The 18,990-nt window shown below is 37.5% G+C and overlaps 1 pseudogene; it reads left to right on the top strand.

The window, feature by feature from the left end:
- The first annotated feature begins 1,542 nt into the window (after positions 1–1,542).
- On the top strand, positions 1,543–18,758 carry LOC124754895 (annotated as a pseudogene).
- The last annotated feature ends 232 nt before the right edge of the window (positions 18,759–18,990 follow it).

The following is an 18,990-nucleotide window of genomic DNA, read 5'->3' on the forward strand; positions in this document are numbered from 1 at the left end:
GCTGACCCACTGCCCCTACACACTCCGTCTAACAGTTTCCACTCCCTCTGTCCTGTAACCTACACCCAGTCCACGCCTCCATGTCTTCCTCATCGAGCCAGCATCTCACTGGCTGTGCATCACAAGTCTAGCCCTTGCCACCCCTCCCTTCTGCATCCCTAGCCAGCACACCTCATGCCTCTCTCTGAGCCGGTAGCTCAATGCTTTTGCTACTTTGTGAATGCACTCCTTTCCCCTAAATCATTTCTTTACATGAACTGTGTGCTTCAGAGTTCCATCAACATAGTATTTGGCTGTAGTGTGCATGCTCACATAGGAAACTGCAAGTGCAGATGCGAGGGAGAGAAGACATTGTCCCTTAAGTAGTGCCAATACCGGTGCACTGGTGGAAGGTAGGATTCTTTTTTTTACTCGATGTGTATTGCACTTAAAAACTGTGTACCATTTTCGTGAACATAACTTGTAACCCTTACAGTAGTTTTTATTTTGAATGGTTCCAATAGAAAATTTGGGTTTGCAGTTGTGAAGTGTTTACTCTTTGGAGGTAATGTAATGTGGACAAATGATGGCTTTCGAAATACAAACAAAATGAAACAAAGAACTTAAAAGCACGGGAAGTCACAGGAGCAAGTTGATAATGTAATTTCACTGTCACTTTTAGGAATCATAAGTATTAAGGAGAAAGCGAAGTATATAGACTTCCAATCAATGAGCATAAAGTAAAAAAGATCATGATGTTTTGTCTGAAATAATAAGACTGTATTTTCCTCACGCTGGGAGTTGTGAACGACAGAAGTAATGACTGCTGATGTGTAAAGTGGTCTAGAGGTTGTGTTTGTGTCACAGTGATGTTGGTCATGACTGTCAAGTGGGGTGTGTCTACATTCTCTTCATCTGTATCGGTGGAATCCCAGAGTATCCACGCTGGCGTAAGTCTGTGGAGGGACACCATACTCACTTTGCCTTTGAGGATGATATCGAAAACCTACAGTCCTCCCTCGACAACCCAGAATGGTCCCTTACGGAGGCTGTAATGATGAACAAATTGTGTCATCATGAAGCATCACGTATTCACATTCCAACAACAATTTGTGAAGAAATGTTTTGCTTGTAATGTGTGCCATCAGGGGGTGGAATTTGTTAATTGTTAGCCTGTTTTTTCACTTGCTGTACTAGACCTGGTAGAACAAAGACTGCAGGAAGGGTGAAGGTTTCCCTGTGCAGTATTTCTGGCAAAGAGGCCTGTAGGTCTTCTTTAAAAGCTGTGCAGATGTCATCTCCATTCAGCTGTTGACTGTTGTCTGAAGAGCTCAGAGCCAGCATTCCACCAGCTCTTTACTTTACAGCTGGTATGCCATTGTCCAGTTTCTTTTGACAGGACGAGATCACTGATTCGATTATGTGTCTTTAAACATTGTGAACATGTCCTTAGGGACTGTACCTACATTGGAACCAGTATCCCTGAGGGAGTATGTGCCTGAATTGTGGATCAAGGGAATACAGTTGGCCTTTGATAGCTTTCAGGATGACGTCTGATTCGGTATGTGCAAAGGCAGCTTGGCATCTGCTTGCAGGCCAATGCACCTACTCCAGTCCATGCTTGACGTCTGTGAACAAGAAGGAAAGCCAGCAGTTGCACACGCTGTTGCTGAATTGTGCACGGTACGAGCACAGCCATGTAACAGGGGCAACAGGGTCAGATGTGATAGAGTAGTGAGCTGCAGGGGTAGTATTCTGAGCAGACAGCCAGGCCGTTCCTAGGGTCACAGTGGTGATGTAACTGTCAATTATTTTTGGCTCCGTTTGGAACAACTCACCACATGTTGTAGATTGCAGTTCTCTGACATGCTGTGATAGTGTGGTGCCTCTGAAGTTTATGCAATACTGATGTTGTAGGACCATAAATAATCTATCTGCTATGTCAAACTTTCAGTCTAGTGGCTCTGCTTCATGAGGAAGCAGGGCTAGTTGCAGTTGCTGAGGAAGTCTGAGTATTCAGAGAGTCCAAAGCATATTGTATATCATGATGTCTGTGTCTATCAAAGTTTGCAGTCAGGCCACAACTGTGATGGAGTTTTATTTTCCAACTGTTCATCATATATTGCCCTTCATAACCGTTTTTCTGAGTCATGTGTCAGTCATTGTAGTAAGGCAGATTTCATTGTAATGTATTTCCTAAGACATTACTAATGATGATGGCGTATTCAACCAGGTGGTAGATCAATGTGATAAATTTGGAATCGTCATCCATGTTCCCTGTGATGTGAAGACACATTCCACAGGTGTAAACCTATAGGGCGGATTGCTAATGGCGCAATGGAGGCAGTTTAGGTTTATTAGAAAGTCACTGGAGGGCAGGCTTGATGTCCAGTAGTGATTTTCCGTGAAACGTTTAAGGGTATACGGAACGCCCTATGCTTATAATGTTAAATTGAGCTAAAAGTTAGGAACATTTTCTCATTTGTTATTTGGACGATACTCTTGATTTTTTCACAGAACGCAGAGATATGCTCTGCTTTTATGCTGAATTATTAATTTTGAAAAAATAATGTATAGTTTTTCAGATATTTTATTTTTTATAAATGTTAAAAAAAGTTATACATTTTAACAAGTATTTTAAAATTTACATCCATTAATACAAAATAATTCCACATATCTTTTAATTCAGATATATTAGAAGGTCTTAAGGAACAACTACAGAAAATTTCATCTTTCTACTATAAATAGGCCCTGAGAAAATGTACCTTATACACAAAAAACTAAAGTTACGGGAAATTAGCTTCAAAGTTTTTACTTCAGTACAAGCCTGCTCCATAGCTTGTATCATCAGAATCGTCCAACAACTTCCTCTTGATGGCTCTGCTATGCTGTCTAGCCATCTTTGAATATACTTTTATGGCATTATCTGAAGACCTGAGCCGTTCCTTGTCCAAACAAAGCACAGCTGCAGCAGTTCATAGTCCCACACAGAGCCCCAACTTCTGCAGAACTTTGCACTTTGTTATATTGGCCTGATTGAATGATGAAACAGCATCACAAACGCCAAAGTGAAGTGTGTTTATACCAACAAACACAGTTTTAGGTAGTCTATTCCATATCACATGGCTCACACACTCATTTGGATTTTGAGTCTGGCCATGAAGACATTTATTTAGTAGACTAATATCTGCGAGGTCTCGGAATATTGGTTTTATTTCATCCATTATGGCAGGTGGCAGGTGATGAGGGTGATTGTATTGTTTCTTAGTTACCTTGCCTCTGTTGTACTTGCACCAACTATCGTCTCCTTTTGGACATAGCCCATGTTGGGGATTCTCATTGTTTGAAGCTGTATGAAAAAACAGAGCCCAGACTGCTCTTCTCATTAATTCTGCATCTGCTGTATTCTGTCTTATTGCTAGACCATAGCACTTCTGAATATGATCTATTGTAGCATCTGTCAGTCTATTTTTCCCATCTAAAGTTTTTCCATCGCTCAATTTCTTTCCTTTCATGCTAGCCTTGAGCCGTCAAAGTCTTGATCCCATCCTTTTCTGAACATGGCCAACACACTCCAGTTTGGAAATTTTCACATCGTTACCATAGGGTCTCAGTTCCCAATTTCTTTGAAAGCCTTTGAGTCACCATCTCCAAGATAATTTATGTATCTAATGTTGTACCATTTTACTGAGCGTTGATAAATACTTCTTACACCAGCAACTTCCATACCACCACTTGACCCATAGTAATTTGCCATGCACTCCTCGTCATGTTTATTTTTCATTTTCTTCTTGCATCTGCAATGCTTGGAAAGTATTGCGACATCAACTACCTTACCAGTGTCCACACTTGTAGCTGTTACTACACCATTCAGAGATGTGTGGCCTCTCTTCTGCCAGCTTCCATCAAAAGCTATGGACAAGTCTCTGCTATTATTATTTTCAACAACTGCTTCCTCAACGGCATCTTTCATGTTTTCCTGTGCCACATCTTCTACAGCAGAGCCTATTGCAATTATGTGTTTGTTAAATTTTGAAGGTGGAGGAGGGAGGTTCATCACACCATACAACATGGCACCTGCAGCCCTGCCCTTTCCTATACACCATAATCCATAAACCAGTCTAATGTTTATATTGTATAGTTTACCTGTATCTGCAGTAACATGTGAGGAATTGAAGAAAGTAACACTGTGTTTCCAATAACTGCACATCAACTCTAATTCACAAGCAAGTCCTACATGTAAGTTTGTTTTCAATGAAACACCACATTTTCCACATTGTTTGCAGCACACATTGTTCTCCAAAACGTCTGATAATAAAGAGACGTTAATTACCTCAGATTTTGTAGTCCCAGCGTTTAGTTTCTTGTATTCTTCTTCAATTCCAGCTAGTTTTCTTCTTGAAGCACTTTCTGGTGTAGTGGCAGAGCAGCACTACTAGTGTTGAGGTTAGTCGCTACTGGGACATCAGATACTGATGAAGATGAATCAGACGAACTTTTAGTACACTTTATTTTCCTGTGCCAATGTACACACTTTATAAATACCTTCAGACTAGGTCTTGGCATGTTGAAGGAAAGAAAACTCAATGACTTCTCCACATACGACTTTCACAACAATGACATGGATGTACTCACAAAGGAAACAATACAAATGGTGCAGAATCTATTGTCAACTGTCTAGCAGTGTAGCCAACAGAAAAGCTAACTCTCTTGTGCTCAATTATATCTCTGGCAAGGCTGTCTATATCAGGTATATTTCGCGTCTCATATACAAGGTGCGGAACATCGTGTGTCGAAATTATTTTAAAAAATTATTTAAAATAGTTCTATTCACGTCATCCAAATATTTTATACATGGTATTAAACGGGAGAGCCTAAATTTTTCGAAAATGCATTTACCCAAAAATCGATTTTTTTATCGAAAAACTCATTCCGTATACCCTTAAAGCAGAATGATTGTGGGAGTATCTTAGAGCACTCACAGTGTGGATTAGAGCACATCAGACATCTGGTAGATGAGAATGCTGGTGTCATACATTGTCTAATATGGCAGTGTGCATGACTTAAATTCAGAGTGCAGCTGGCGCAGTTGACACAATTGTGTTCGAATTGATTGGAATGCTTGCACATCGAGAATCAACTCCCAGAAGCAACATGTGTGGTGCTGGATCTTGTGTGAAGTCTACCGATTTTAAATTGGGCAATGACGGTCATTGTTGTGTCGTGGCAGTTGCGAGAGCTTGGAGCTGCATCGTTTGCACACATGAACATAACTCCGATTTCATAGCTGTTTATCATTAAAGCACTCACTGCACTGATGGACACATATAGAGGCACAATCCATGTGGTATCCTCATATGGAGCAGTTGATGCATACGGCACAGCACAAGATGCCTGCATTGTTAGCATAGTTTATGCATACAGTATAGCAGAAGATGCCTGTGCTGTTAGAGCATAGTAGAACAAAGTGAATGAATTTCCATTACAGTATGGTTGTCGCAGTAGCCATGGGTCACCAATGTGATAGATCTCCACTACAGACACCGTTATGAGTTAACAACACTTTATTATGAGAAAGAAGCATGCAACTCATCTACTCGATACAAAGCTCTGAACTTAACTGTCTTTCACTCTCTCTTACAGATACCACACATCAGGACTGTGTCTGTTTGGTTTGCGATATTGATGGTACTGTCATAGCCACAACTGTTTTGCACATCAATTTAATAATGAGAAATGCTGCAAGTATTCTACAAAATGCAATAATGTTTTTATCTAACATTCTGGTTATTCCAATATTATTCTCAAAATCACTGCAGTGTGTCAGTTCTCTAGAAGTATACAGACATTGGTATCTTCTACAAAGTGGAACTTCAATAGAGTTCATGAAAATTTGCAGCCTCAAAAGGAGTGCCTTACTGAAATTCAGTAAACTTCAAGTGCAGGTAAAATCAACACAAAAGCAAAAGAATTTTTAGGTGCCTGAATGATGATAATTTCAGGTTTTGATTAGAGTTGTTTCATTAGATTATGTCTCATGCTGAAATAACTTACAACCAAATGCAGTCTCAAGAAATTAGTGTGTTTGAAATTAATGAATACATAACAACTCTCAAAACTAGTACTTTTAAATTAAGAAACTTAAACTGCTAAGTGAAGGTTTTGAAGACACCATTGAAGAACCTAAGGAAGTGTGCAGCTGTTTATGCATTGAAATAATCAACAAATATTCTCCCACCAAACACTTAGTAGCTGCTAAATTCTCATATAGAAAATGTTGCACTACCTTTAAGAACGAAATCTTACAAAATAGATAGTACTGACCACTGCAGCATATTCCATTACTGACATAGAGTTGCTGGAAAGTGAACTGGACTTATTCTTTTGCAGGTCTGATGTTCATGAATATTGCAAATTAACGGAACTGCTGAAACTAGTCTTGAAAAATAATCTAGATAATCTCCTTAGTGAAATTACGATACTCGTACTGATAAAAATCATATTGACAGTTCTCATGATTACATAAGAGGCAACATGTTGCTTTTCAACACCAAAAAGAATAAAAACTTTTCTAAGAAGCAGTCTGCATTAGGGGAAACTAAATGCAGTTGCAGTGCTTTCAATGGAGAAAAATTTCCTCAGTTGTCATCCACAGATCAAGAAGAAAATTACTGTTCTTTTCGTCTACATTAAAAGAAGAATGGATTTCAGAATGGCACGTCCTAAAAATTTTGTTAAGACATGCAATATGAAACTTATCACTTGTTTATAAGTGTATATATTATGTATGTATGTACATATGTGATAAATCTGGCATTTAACTGCACTCTCCTATAGTCATCCTTTACACATGTTTCTGTTCGTTTTTCTTTTCTTCCTTTCCTTGGAGTATGACATATGCTTTCAACTTTGTACCACATTTTCCCAAAAGCCATTGTATCTTTTATTGTGCAGCTTTTCTTTTGAGCCTTCCACTTCTTTGCTGTAAACTGTAATGTCCAAGGAACTGGGCTGCACAATATTAAATGCAACGTTCAATGAAAGCAGTTCTTCAAAGAGATCCAAAATGGAGTTAAATTTGAAATCCTATAACATTGTGAGAAATCCATGTGCTTCATTAACAGCAGTTGTGACCCAGTTTTTTTTTTTAATTTTCCAAAGTTTACTTGTACAGATTTCCACTTCAACCCTCTGATTGGCCACAGTTTGTGTCAAATGCTTTGAAAAACTTCACCTTGTTCACATAATTTGTGGAAGACTCTTCACAACTGTATCTAATAAGTTTGTTCTTTTCGAGGAATGGGCAAAAATGCTACAAAACCACTAAGATCGGAAAAAAAGAAAACACTCTATACGCTCTCATGTACAATACTGCCAGTGATAAAACCAAATTCAATATGTGGGCGTAACAGGCATGAATATGGCATTTGGACTTACTTCTCCAAATTTTGTTCACACAATATTCGAACGTCCTGTCATGATGGCAGCCCCATCATAATCAGCGTGGCCAACTTATTTTTGTATACAAATTCTTAAAGGCAGTCTATCATCTGTCCCTGGTATATATATCTGAAAACAGTTCATGATTGCGAAAGATTTGACATCTGATGTTTCATCTAGTAAAAGAGCAACAAATGACGCTTCTTTCATCTTAGTTTTATCGCAGCGCGTAATACAATGTAGGCCCTACGCTTCAGATTAAATCATTTTGAATAAGATGATATCATGTAGTGAATACAAAGGCAGATCAGTTGGATCTCAATTTTTCGCCAAATTCAGCTAACAAAATGAATTACCTCCACATAATTGCCTTGACTGTTGGAGTGTCAGCTCCCCATGTTCTCGAAATGATAATTCCTGCTGTCCTAATAATCAGATGGATTCTGTCAATTCTGTCAGAATTTCGTCATTCTGTTCCACTGCTCCAATCTGCTTCTCAATGCTTACACATTTCTGTTAATCTAACTGCAAATCAATCATACTTTTATCAAATGGACCCAGGTCTATTCGTGTATGGATGTGAGATTCAGATTTTTCGTGCCTCGAAATTACAATGTGCAGATTATTAAGGTCCAAATAAGGACGATCTTTGCTGTTCCAAGGCGATTTGTCCTTTCTGAGCAACAATCAGAAGAATTTACATAATGTGTCACTACTGCATAACCAGACTGTTTTGCTGTAAATATCAGGATTAAATGCTGGTATGAAATTTCTGGTTTTGTTCTCTGTTTCTGTTCTCTGTCTTGAAATTGCTGAGACAGGGGTAGGCGACCATTCTGAAGAAGTTCCAGCTTTCCACTGAATGGCCTTGAGTGGGAAAATGTATTAAAAAAGTAGTTATTATAAAATCACTATTAAAATCACTCATTTTGCGAAACTGACAGCTAAAATATTATTAGGACACATTAAACATGATGCAGTCATCTGTCACTTACGAATACAATCTGAATTCAGGATATCAGAGGATAAAACGTGCTGATACAGTTCTGCTATTGCAACATGTGTGTGTCTATCCAGGCACATTTCATGCGAGCTTGGTGTGACATCAGAAACAACCAAATGGGAGTCAAGACTACCACAGTGCCTTGCTTATCCATATCAAGAATTGCTACAAGGAAGTGGCTATGCAGGAGCACCAACTCTCATGCAGCAAAAAAATTAGCTGTTGGTTCAATGAAAAGAAAACGCAGACTGTGAAATAGCTATTATATTGTGATTTAATTACTGCAGATGGCCTTCTAAAGAATATCTGTGATTTAACAACTCATATATTCAATAGAACATGCGATGTGTGCATCACATTCATGGACAATAGGCCCTAGGATTTCATTTTTAAATTAGTAGATCAAGCTTGAACTGTAACAGTTTAGATTAAAGTAAGTAAAAAATTGATTTTGCTCTTTTAGGATTTTTATCAACTTCTTGAACAAATTTTCTTTTTGCAAATGTTTGTTTCTTTGTACATAATTTTAAAACAAAGGCTAAACATTTCCTGAATCAGCACCCCACTAAATTTAGCTATAAACTATCACTGTGTATATTTATACAAAGTCACATTGACAGCTGACCCTTTCTTCTGTGTGGTTCATCTTCTTTGTCAGGCAATGTACCTTAATTTTATGGCTATACATAGAGAAATGGTTAACAGATCAGATATAAATTTTACTAATGGCTGTACAGTGTATGAAGAAAATCCTTGAAGAGAACGACGTATTGTGTAGCACAGAAATATGAAAACTTCATCAATAATTATAATATGTTCAGGCCTCAAGTTTTACAATGTGGAATACCCGCACGATAAATTCTTTGTGTGAATCATAGGATTTTTCTTTTTGTTTTAGTAACTTTTAACATCAAAATTTCAGGCTGTTAACATCATGTTTTGTGTTCATAGAATATCGTATAATTATGTCATTGATTGATGCAAAATACTTATAAGATATACAACTGTGTCTTCACAATGAATATCCAATCACTTTGACTACTGTATGCTACCGTTAGCACTGGTGCCAACCTTTCAGCATTACGGAATCGATAACTGCATCATCATTATCGTTCATTTCGATAAGTGATCGTACAGATCCACAATCTACAATATTGAATCCATTTTTGGGTGTCTGTCCTGGACCTTTTGTTGCAGGTGGCTAATCTAATGACTTCCAGAAGCAAGAAAAAAATCATTTTCAATACTTTGCATAACTACTGACTGAATTTGAAAATTAAACATGCTATCATAATCCTCTCTTTAACAGTAAGTTCGGTTTAACATGATAAATATTACGGTTAGAAATTAAGTCTCTGTCTTGGAGCTGATGGCACTAAAATATTCCAACTTTGTTCATCCGTTACTCGAAAATGATAACACTTAGCAACTACCAGCAAACTTCACGTACACCTTCAAATCTTTAGGAAACGCTGGCAGTCCTCAAAAAATTATGGAAGGAAAAACGTTTCTCGCTTACTACATTTTCGCTGTTTGTGTGGTCAAACTTCAGCATATACCATGACATTATTTTACTCCTTTGTCACTAATGCTATTCACAACACACTTTGCAGACAGTATCTACGTATATTGCTAAATGCATCTGAAAAATTATATCATTGTATTGCACTTAGTTCAAGGGGTATGACATGATAGACACTTAGACCTCCAAAAACTAGCTTCTGCTTACATTGGCGTGCATTACAACTTCATCAGGTCTGACGTTTTAATTTATCACTTCTTTACTACTAATGCCATTTGCAACTTATTCTGCATATACATATGCAGGGTGTTACAAAAAGGTACGGCCAAACTTCCAGGAAACATTCCTCACACACAAAGAAAGAAAATATGTTATGTGGACATGTGTCCGGAAATGCTTACTTTCCATGTTAGAGCTCATTTTATTACTTCTTTTCAAATCACATTAATCATGGAATGGAAACAACAGAACGTACAACAGAACGTACCAGTGTGACTTCAAACACTTTCTTACAGGAAATGTTCAAAATGTCCTCCGTTAGTGAGGATACATGCATCCATCCTCCGTCACATGGAATCCCTGATGCGCTGATGCAGCCCTGGAGAATGGCGTATTGTATCACAGCCGTCGACAATACGAGCACGAAGAGTCTCTACATTTGGTACTGTGGTTGCATACACAAGAGCTTTCAAATGTCCCCATAAATTAAAGTCAAGAGGGTTGAGGTCAGGAGAGCGTGGAGGCCATGGAATTGGTCCGCCTCTACCAATCCATCAGTCACTGAATCTGTTGTTGAAAAGCGTACGAGCACTTCGACTGAGATGTGCAGGAGCTCCATCGTGCATGAGCCACATGTTGTGTCGTACTTCTAAAGGCACAAGTTCTAGCACCACAGGTAGAGTATCCCGTATGAAATCATGATAACGCGCTCCATTGAGCGTAGGTGGAAGAACATGGGGCCCAATCAAGACATCACCAACAATGCCTGCCCAAACGTTCACAGAAAATCTGTGTTTATGTGATTGCACAATTGCGTGCGGATTCTCGTCAGCCCACACATGCTGATCGGGAAAATTTACAATTTGATCACGTTGGAATGAAGCCTCATTCGTAAAGAGAACATTTGCACTGAAATGAGGATTGACACATTGTTGGATGAACCATTCGCAGAAGTGTACCCGTGGAGGCCAATCAGCTGCTGATAGTGCCTGTACATGCTGTACATGGTACGGAAACAACTGGTTCTCCTGTAGCACTCTCCATACAGTGACGTTGTACAGCAGCATCTTCTCTGACGCTGACATTAGGGTTATCGTCAACTGCACGAAGAATTGCCTCGTGCATTGCAGGTATCCTTGTTGTTCTGGGTCTTCCCCAGTTGCGAGTCATAGGCTGGAATGTTCCGTGCTCCCTAAGAAGCCAATCAATTGCTTCGAACATCTTCCTGCTGGGACACCTTCGTTCTGGAAATCTGTCTCGATACAAACGTACCGCGCCATGGCTATTGCCCCGTGCTAATCCATACATCAAATGGGCATCTGCCAACTCCGCATTTGTAAACATTGCACTGACTGCAAAACCACGTTCGTGATGAACACTAACCTGTTGATGCTACTTACTGATGTGCTTGATCCTAGTACTGTAGAGCAATGAGTCGCATGTCAACACAAGTACCTAAGTACACATTACCTTACTTCAATTGGGACAACTGGCGGTGAATCGAGGAAGTATAGTACATACTGACGAAACTAAAATGAGCTCTAACATGGAAATTAAGCGTTTCCGGACACATGTCCACATAACATCTTTTCTTTATTTGTGTGTGAGGAATGTTTCCTGAAAGTTTGGCCGTACCTTTTTGTAACACCCCGTATAACTGAATGCACCTGCAACACAATATCACTAAACAGCAAACAGTTCAGGAGATATGAAGTCAGAAATAATGAGATGCATCAAAACCATGCTTCTGCTTAAAATATAGCGCAAATTACCTATCCTGTAATCATCTAGTATGTCATAATGTAAGCTGTCAGTGACACCCAACAAACTTTAAGCGTAATTCCTTTTCGAAAGTGTTTCTCACTTACATACTTATCGTGAAGAATAATGGAATTATAGCGCTATTATGATAGTTGCAGTGCATTGGGAAGAATCTGTGGCTGGCCTCTGCCAGAGCTTTATACTGGTACCACATAAAAATAGGTGTGTTCCATTATGTCATGTTAACTTGTCAACACTTAAATGCCACTATTTTTAATTTTTTTACAAGGAAATAATTTATAAAAACTAAATATGTTCGTAAAATTATAAAAAGATTACTTCGTTATTTACTTAACTTGGAAGAAGACTTCAAAATGGGATGCATCATCATCATCATCATCATCATCACCATACCTTCCCCATCTGGAGGGTCAGGAACAGAAGAATAGGAATAGGATGAACATAGCTGTGTTTTCTTCATGCTACTCGGCATATTTTCAGCAGAACAAAATTTTTGCATGAGCTGCTGCTTGTCACACACTGCCGGCAAGTAAACATCCATTCACGGTGAAAGTAATGAACCTATTCCTATTTTCCACTTCTATAAGGTTCATCTTACTAAGAACTCTTTTGCAAGCAGCACTTCAATGGGGCAGGGATAAACATGACAGTGCAAATTCTGGTACAGCTGGGAACTATTTCTTGCCAAATAAAGTTTTTATGTTGAATACATCCCTCAAACTCCGTCCGCTTCTGTACAGTTCTTAATATTTTCGTCCATTTTTATGATAGGAAGTTTCCTTCATTCATCACTGATTTGTTGTAAATGCTTGTCATCACCTAGACAGATTATTCATGGCAATAGAGATATAAGAGAGTGAGGTTTTTTTTCTTGTTTGAAAGAGTCCTTTTAGGCGTGAAAACTGCAAGTAATGGCAATAAATCATCATGAAAGTTATATCTCTCTTTCAGTTGTGAGCCTCCCATCTGCATGAAATCTTTCCAATTCTTGTAAAGGTCTTTCACAGCATCCAGTTCATTATATAATTCTGACTGTCAGGAAGAAACTTCGACCATTGTTGGGTCAATGTCAGTCAATTGATCGGTTATGGCATACTCCCGGTCCTTGTAGCAAACAACATGTTCTGGTATCCTTCTACCATTTTGTCACGTAAGTCAATAATAACAATTTTACCAATTTGCAAACACTTATTTAAATCTGTGAATTTCGTTAAAATATAGACAAAAATATATAAATAATTTTTAAACATTGTCATTGAGAGTTAGGTGCATTTCTTCTGCCACAACCAGTCTCATCTAGGCATTTAGAATCAAAATGGAGATACAAAGCATTCCACTGTTCTAAAACTCTCACTACAGCACCTGGCAAAGATAGCCATCTTGTCTGTGATGGATGTAACAATTCATGAATTTTGAGATCTAAGAACTTTCGAAATTCTTGCACTGCGTCTGTCTCTTAGAACTAGCCTTAAAATGGTTGTGAACGTTGCTAGCTAGGGCATCACAACGTCTGGGAAAACATTTACAAGTTTCACTGGCACATATGTGAAGCGAGTGTCATATACATTTGAGAAAATTAGTCCAGTACATTTTTCAGATAATCGAGTAGCAAAAGAGTTTCTTGAAGCCATTATAGAACCACAGCCTTCAGAAGCAAATCCTATAATACTGTTTTCAGAAAAAAAATGCACTCAGAAAATGTAAGCATTAGATAAGAATGAAGGTTTCTACTTTATTCTAATCATATCATACTCACCCTGTCAAAAATATTCAAAAATATTCCAAATTTTACTTTCAGTTTTATTTGTGCCTTTATCAAAGTATCTAACCACAACACAGTACGTTTTAACAGATCCTACATCTGTTGACTCATCAGTAAGAACATCGAATTTCGAATGTCTCAGTTTTTCTGCAATTTCATTCTTATGGCAACCTCTTATCACGTTATTTGTGATCTGGGAACATTTAGTGCGCCGTAAACGCTTAGCCTCGGCGATTTTAGAATCAGAAAATAAATTTTTAGCTACGCCCTCCAGGTGTCCTACAACACTGAAAGGAATATTATGTTCTGTCATGAATCCTACCAATTTAATTTCAGCAATTTGAGCCTGACTACTTAACTACGCATCAGTTGTAACTGATTTCATAAATGAAGTAAAAATTGCCTGGCTTTTATATGAGACCACCTTCACTTTTTTGACAAGATTTTCACCTTTCGGATGTTTTTTAACACGGTTAAATTCAGACACAAATTAACGTTAGAGATTCTACATCTGGCCTTTACAGAGTTCCATTCGTCAGAGCACAACCAACTTTTAATTCAGAATTAATTTCACAGACTTTTCTATAATTTTGTTTTCGCTTGTTATGTTTAAACATACCTGCAGTAGATTCCTTGGGAGTACTAGGGTCACTGTCACAGTCTTGTGTTTCCGCTGATACAATTTTGAACTACTCAACACCTTACAAATCGCTCACTGTCCTCACCTGAGCCAACAATCCATGAGCAACTGCGGGATGTAATGCAGTCACTGCGGTGAATTTCCCGGCAGGAGAGGAGGGATTCATCTCGGGGAATAGCCTACGTTGATTTTTTGCAATTGCAGCGTAATGAAATTGGTAACTCCCACGACTGGACAGACTGGCATGCAGGCTGCTCAAAATCATATCTGTGAAATAAATTGTCAAAAATTAAATAAACCATAAAATTAAAATAATAAAAGAGCGGAAATATTAAAAATAGTAACCTTTTCAAAAGATCGTACAATAAACGCACGATCCGAAGGGTAGATAATATGTTCGTGCACCATCTTCAATTATCGTGGGTATACGAACCAGAGCGTACGGTTGGCAAAGCTGATCGATTGAGATGAAGTTGTTTGAAGGTCGCAGTAGTTCTGTTGACTTTATTGCGCAAAAGTACATTGTTGAAAGCGAAGCGGGACAGAGCAAGGAAAGGTTGCTGGTTGGTGAAGTATGGCTATGAGGAGAGTCAAGACAAGAGGAGGTCGCCGAGTAAGTTACTGATATAACTTTGAAATTAGAGGAATAAAAAAAAAAATCACTTAAATATTCAACTGCGAATGTTGCGCCTTTTGAATTGTTACACGTATTGTCTTACCTGTCTGTGAATTTGTTTTAAACTTTTGAAGTTTTAGTGGTGGTGTCATTTTCCTACAACTGTAGATAGTTTTGTTGGTTTATTTCTCTGATGCGGACCAAGGGTGAACTGTTGTGTTATTTTTTCAATTATTATTGAAAATATGGTGGATTTTAATTTCATTATATGCAGACGACAGTAATCGTACCGAAGTTATTTTATTTCGTATTGTAACTCAGTGCACGAAGCATTTTACGAAAAGAATGTAACTGGAACAAACATGGCATCAAAACTATTTATAAAGTGCTATTCAGTTTCAAAAGACATCCAGCAATCCCATCAGTACTTCTGATAACAATAAAAGGACATTTTAATCAGCATTCATAATTACTAGCAGTATTAGTGCTGATTAAGTTCAAGCTAGCTGCCGTTGTAAAGGTCTACTGTAGTACACTTTCAGATTTTCTGATGAAAGGAATTCTTTCGAAAGCTTTTTGTTGCAGACTTCTTAAACACCGGCACCATACTAATTGTTCAATTTTCCATGTACATTGGTTGCGATGTTATCAACAAACAAAAAGCGACCTACCAGTATTCTTCAACAAATGATTGTTAAATTTGGATTAGGTAGTGCTTGTGTTTATAGTGTAAAATAGAAGTACAGCAAGGCATGAAAGATATAATGATGTAAATGGTGAGATAGTTGTCTACAGGCGTTTCAGATTTGTGAACTATTACTTTACTGCCCACTCCATTCATTTCACTGGTGTGGAATTGTTATTTTCTAAATGAAGCCTTGTTGTTTCTTATTAAGTAAATAATTTGCCCCATAAAATTGTAGATAAATAGAACCAACGTTATATATTTAAATGTATTAGGTAACAGCAGTCGTATTAGATGTCTGAAAACGTAAGTGAGGCAATGTGAGAAGTGCTTGAAATCTCAGTTAATTTTGTTGCTATGGTCCTGTGATCTTAGTTCCAGTGTTCCTTATTGTTGCCTAGGAATCACGGTTTCGTAAAGCACTCAAAAGGAGTTCCTCTGCAGTGTTGTAACTCCTGATGACACTTTAGTGGCATAATAACAGAAAACGATCGAACACACTGATCTCACCCCGTTCGCATCTGCCTGATTGTTCTTTTCCAGTTTTATACAGTTAGATAGGGCATTACTCATGTTACTTTAAGAATTGGTTTTATTGTCCAGGAACAGTTTATTATTACAGTGACAAATGACCTTATTGTGCAGTCCATTTTACTGGCACTCCAAGACTTCATGATTTCATTCGTATTAACATGTTTAGATTAGATTAACAATTGTACCAGAGGTCATGAATATGACGACTTCAAAATGATATGGAACATGTCAGTTTAACTAAAGTTTTCTTTACATGCCTTAATTCAAGGTAGTTAGTTTTTGTGGTTTGTAAGATTACTGATTTGTATCTAAAAATGCATCTATTGAATAAGGAGCTGTCATTCAGAAATTCTTTTAATTTGCTTTTAAATGTTGGTTGGCTCTCTGACAGACTTTTGATGCTAGCCTATTTGGTAAGAGACAAACGATTTTTGTGGCCGCATAATTCACCTCTTTCTGTGTCAAAGTTAGATTTAATTGAAGGTAGTGAAGATCAACCTTTCTCCTAGTGTTGAATCTGTGCACATTGCTGCTGCTTCACTATTATTCAGCTTACATGCTTTGTGCAATGATTACTTTTTTCCTTATTAATGAATTACTCTAAAATATTATAATGCCAGTTGATGAAAATAGGCATAATAAGCTAATTTAGGCCTACCTATATATATATATATATGTTGTCAAAATTTGCAATAATCCTAAGAGAATTAGTAACTGCACTTAAACGTTTCATCAGATCATCAACGCATTTCTTCAAGTTCAATCTCTCGTCACTGCACATACCCAAAAATTTTGGGTATTCTGCCATAGCTACAGACTTCCGTTACTCTATAATTATCAATGGTGTTGTGTCGTTAACTGTAGAGAACTATATATACTGTGCCTTGCCATGCCAGTGTCCCCTTTTGCAACCAACAGCATGTACCTCTGTACCTGATGATAACATTGGCATTATACACTTGTAAAATTACTGTCAGTACTTTAGTTGTAGTTAATCATAGAAATACACCTCATTTCAGGCATTTCAAGTATGGGTCACAGATACTTTAGTGAATCCTAAGGTAACCACTTTTCGGAATTTAGTCATATTTGGTACGTGGGTATTTATTTATTTGTCCATGAGACTTCGTTGGTATATAGAATGTACATAAGATGTGGGACATCATTTAACACAATATTGTTTCTGTCATTTAAACACCAGAACTCTATTGTGATGACACTAGTTATTGTTGGTAAATTATTTGTATTTGTTCAGTGGTTACAATGTTACTATGGTTTCAGTGGATGAGACTGGTACATTATTATTCATTCTGGCACAATATTATTTATAAAAATACTCTTTCATACTGTAGAAGCAATGATCAATTAGATATGGTAAGAGCACCTATAGTCGACATGTTAAAAGAATTTTTTCCTACTTTTTAATATTACGGCCATGCTATTAAATAATTATGTGTTCTGAAATTATTTTCTGGAGCTTCAGAGTCTCAGATTTCACCTAAAATATAATGTCTTGTAAAAATGAAATTGTATGTTTTTCTAAATAAAAAAAGTGCAATGTGAAGCCTTGAATTGCACCTAAAATATATTATTTAAGTTTAACTGCAAACATTTACAGTAGGTGAAATCTTAAGAAGTACATTTAAATATAGTCCTCAAAAATTAACATTCCTTACCAAATTATTGATTATCTTTAAACAGACTAGTAAAAGCAACTGAAAATTCAGAAAGGAGCTTACTGCTTAAAATTTATGTTTACAAAAGAATGTCAGAAACCAATGTATGACCTACTTTTCTTTCACATTAAGTGACTTTTTGAAAACGCATTTAATCCTTTCCCCCATCACCGACAGTTCAGCCATCTCTACAAAATCAATTATTTGATGGTGTGAGATAAAGGAAATATCAGTTTCATTTGATAAAAACTCAGTCTTACTTATATCAATACTTTTCAGTCCTATAACTTTTATCGGATCTATTGACACCTCTTCGTACAACAAATTTTGCAATGATAAAATCCCCTTCTTTCACATTATTTTCACTGGTAGTTTCTAATGACATTTCGTCAGAATCTTGTTCATACAATTCTGAGTCACTGTTCATTAATGTAACTTCACTCTCATCTGAAGTATCTGAATCAGACACCACCACTTTCTTTTTCCCTTTCTTGGCTAGTCTTTCTTCCCTCTTCTTTTGTTGAATAATTTTCTTGTCCTCTCCAGCCTTCTTCCTTTCTTGTTTCTCCATTTCTAGTTACTTTTTCATTTCCTCCTTTGTAAGGAAGTACTCTATCATTTGAGGAGATGTGACAACAGCTGGAATTTTTTCTCTCTTTCTCTTTACTCTAGTTGAAGCAGTATGACTAGGCAAAAACAAAAGCTCTTTTAAAGGGTGATGGTACAAATCCTACACTAATGGATGGTTTCGTCTCATTTGTTGTGACTGTGTTGTATTTCCCACTTCTTGAAGATGAGGAGGTTGTTCTGCTGATGAAAACTGAGGCAAGCTCGGCAAGGCATCCTGTGGTGCAGATGGTGGTGCTGGTGAGGTTGCTTGCTGAGGCAAATCATGTATAGCTTGTTGACTTACTTTCTTCCAAAGGTTGTAAAGGGACAAATCTTCTGCACAACCTGCCCAGTCTCCCTTATTTTCCACAAAAGTTCGTAGTCTCTCTGGTCCAATTTGATCTTCGAGCCAAGCTATGTGCTTTTTCAACTGGGATTCTGGGATTTCTGTTGTTGTTGCCACTTGTGGCTCATTTACATCAAATTCTGGAACTACAACAGCTTCTGCATTCCAGGGAAATTA

This window comes from Schistocerca piceifrons, chromosome 1 (assembly GCF_021461385.2).
Source record: "Schistocerca piceifrons isolate TAMUIC-IGC-003096 chromosome 1, iqSchPice1.1, whole genome shotgun sequence".
Classification (NCBI taxonomy): Eukaryota; Metazoa; Arthropoda; class Insecta; order Orthoptera; family Acrididae; genus Schistocerca; species Schistocerca piceifrons.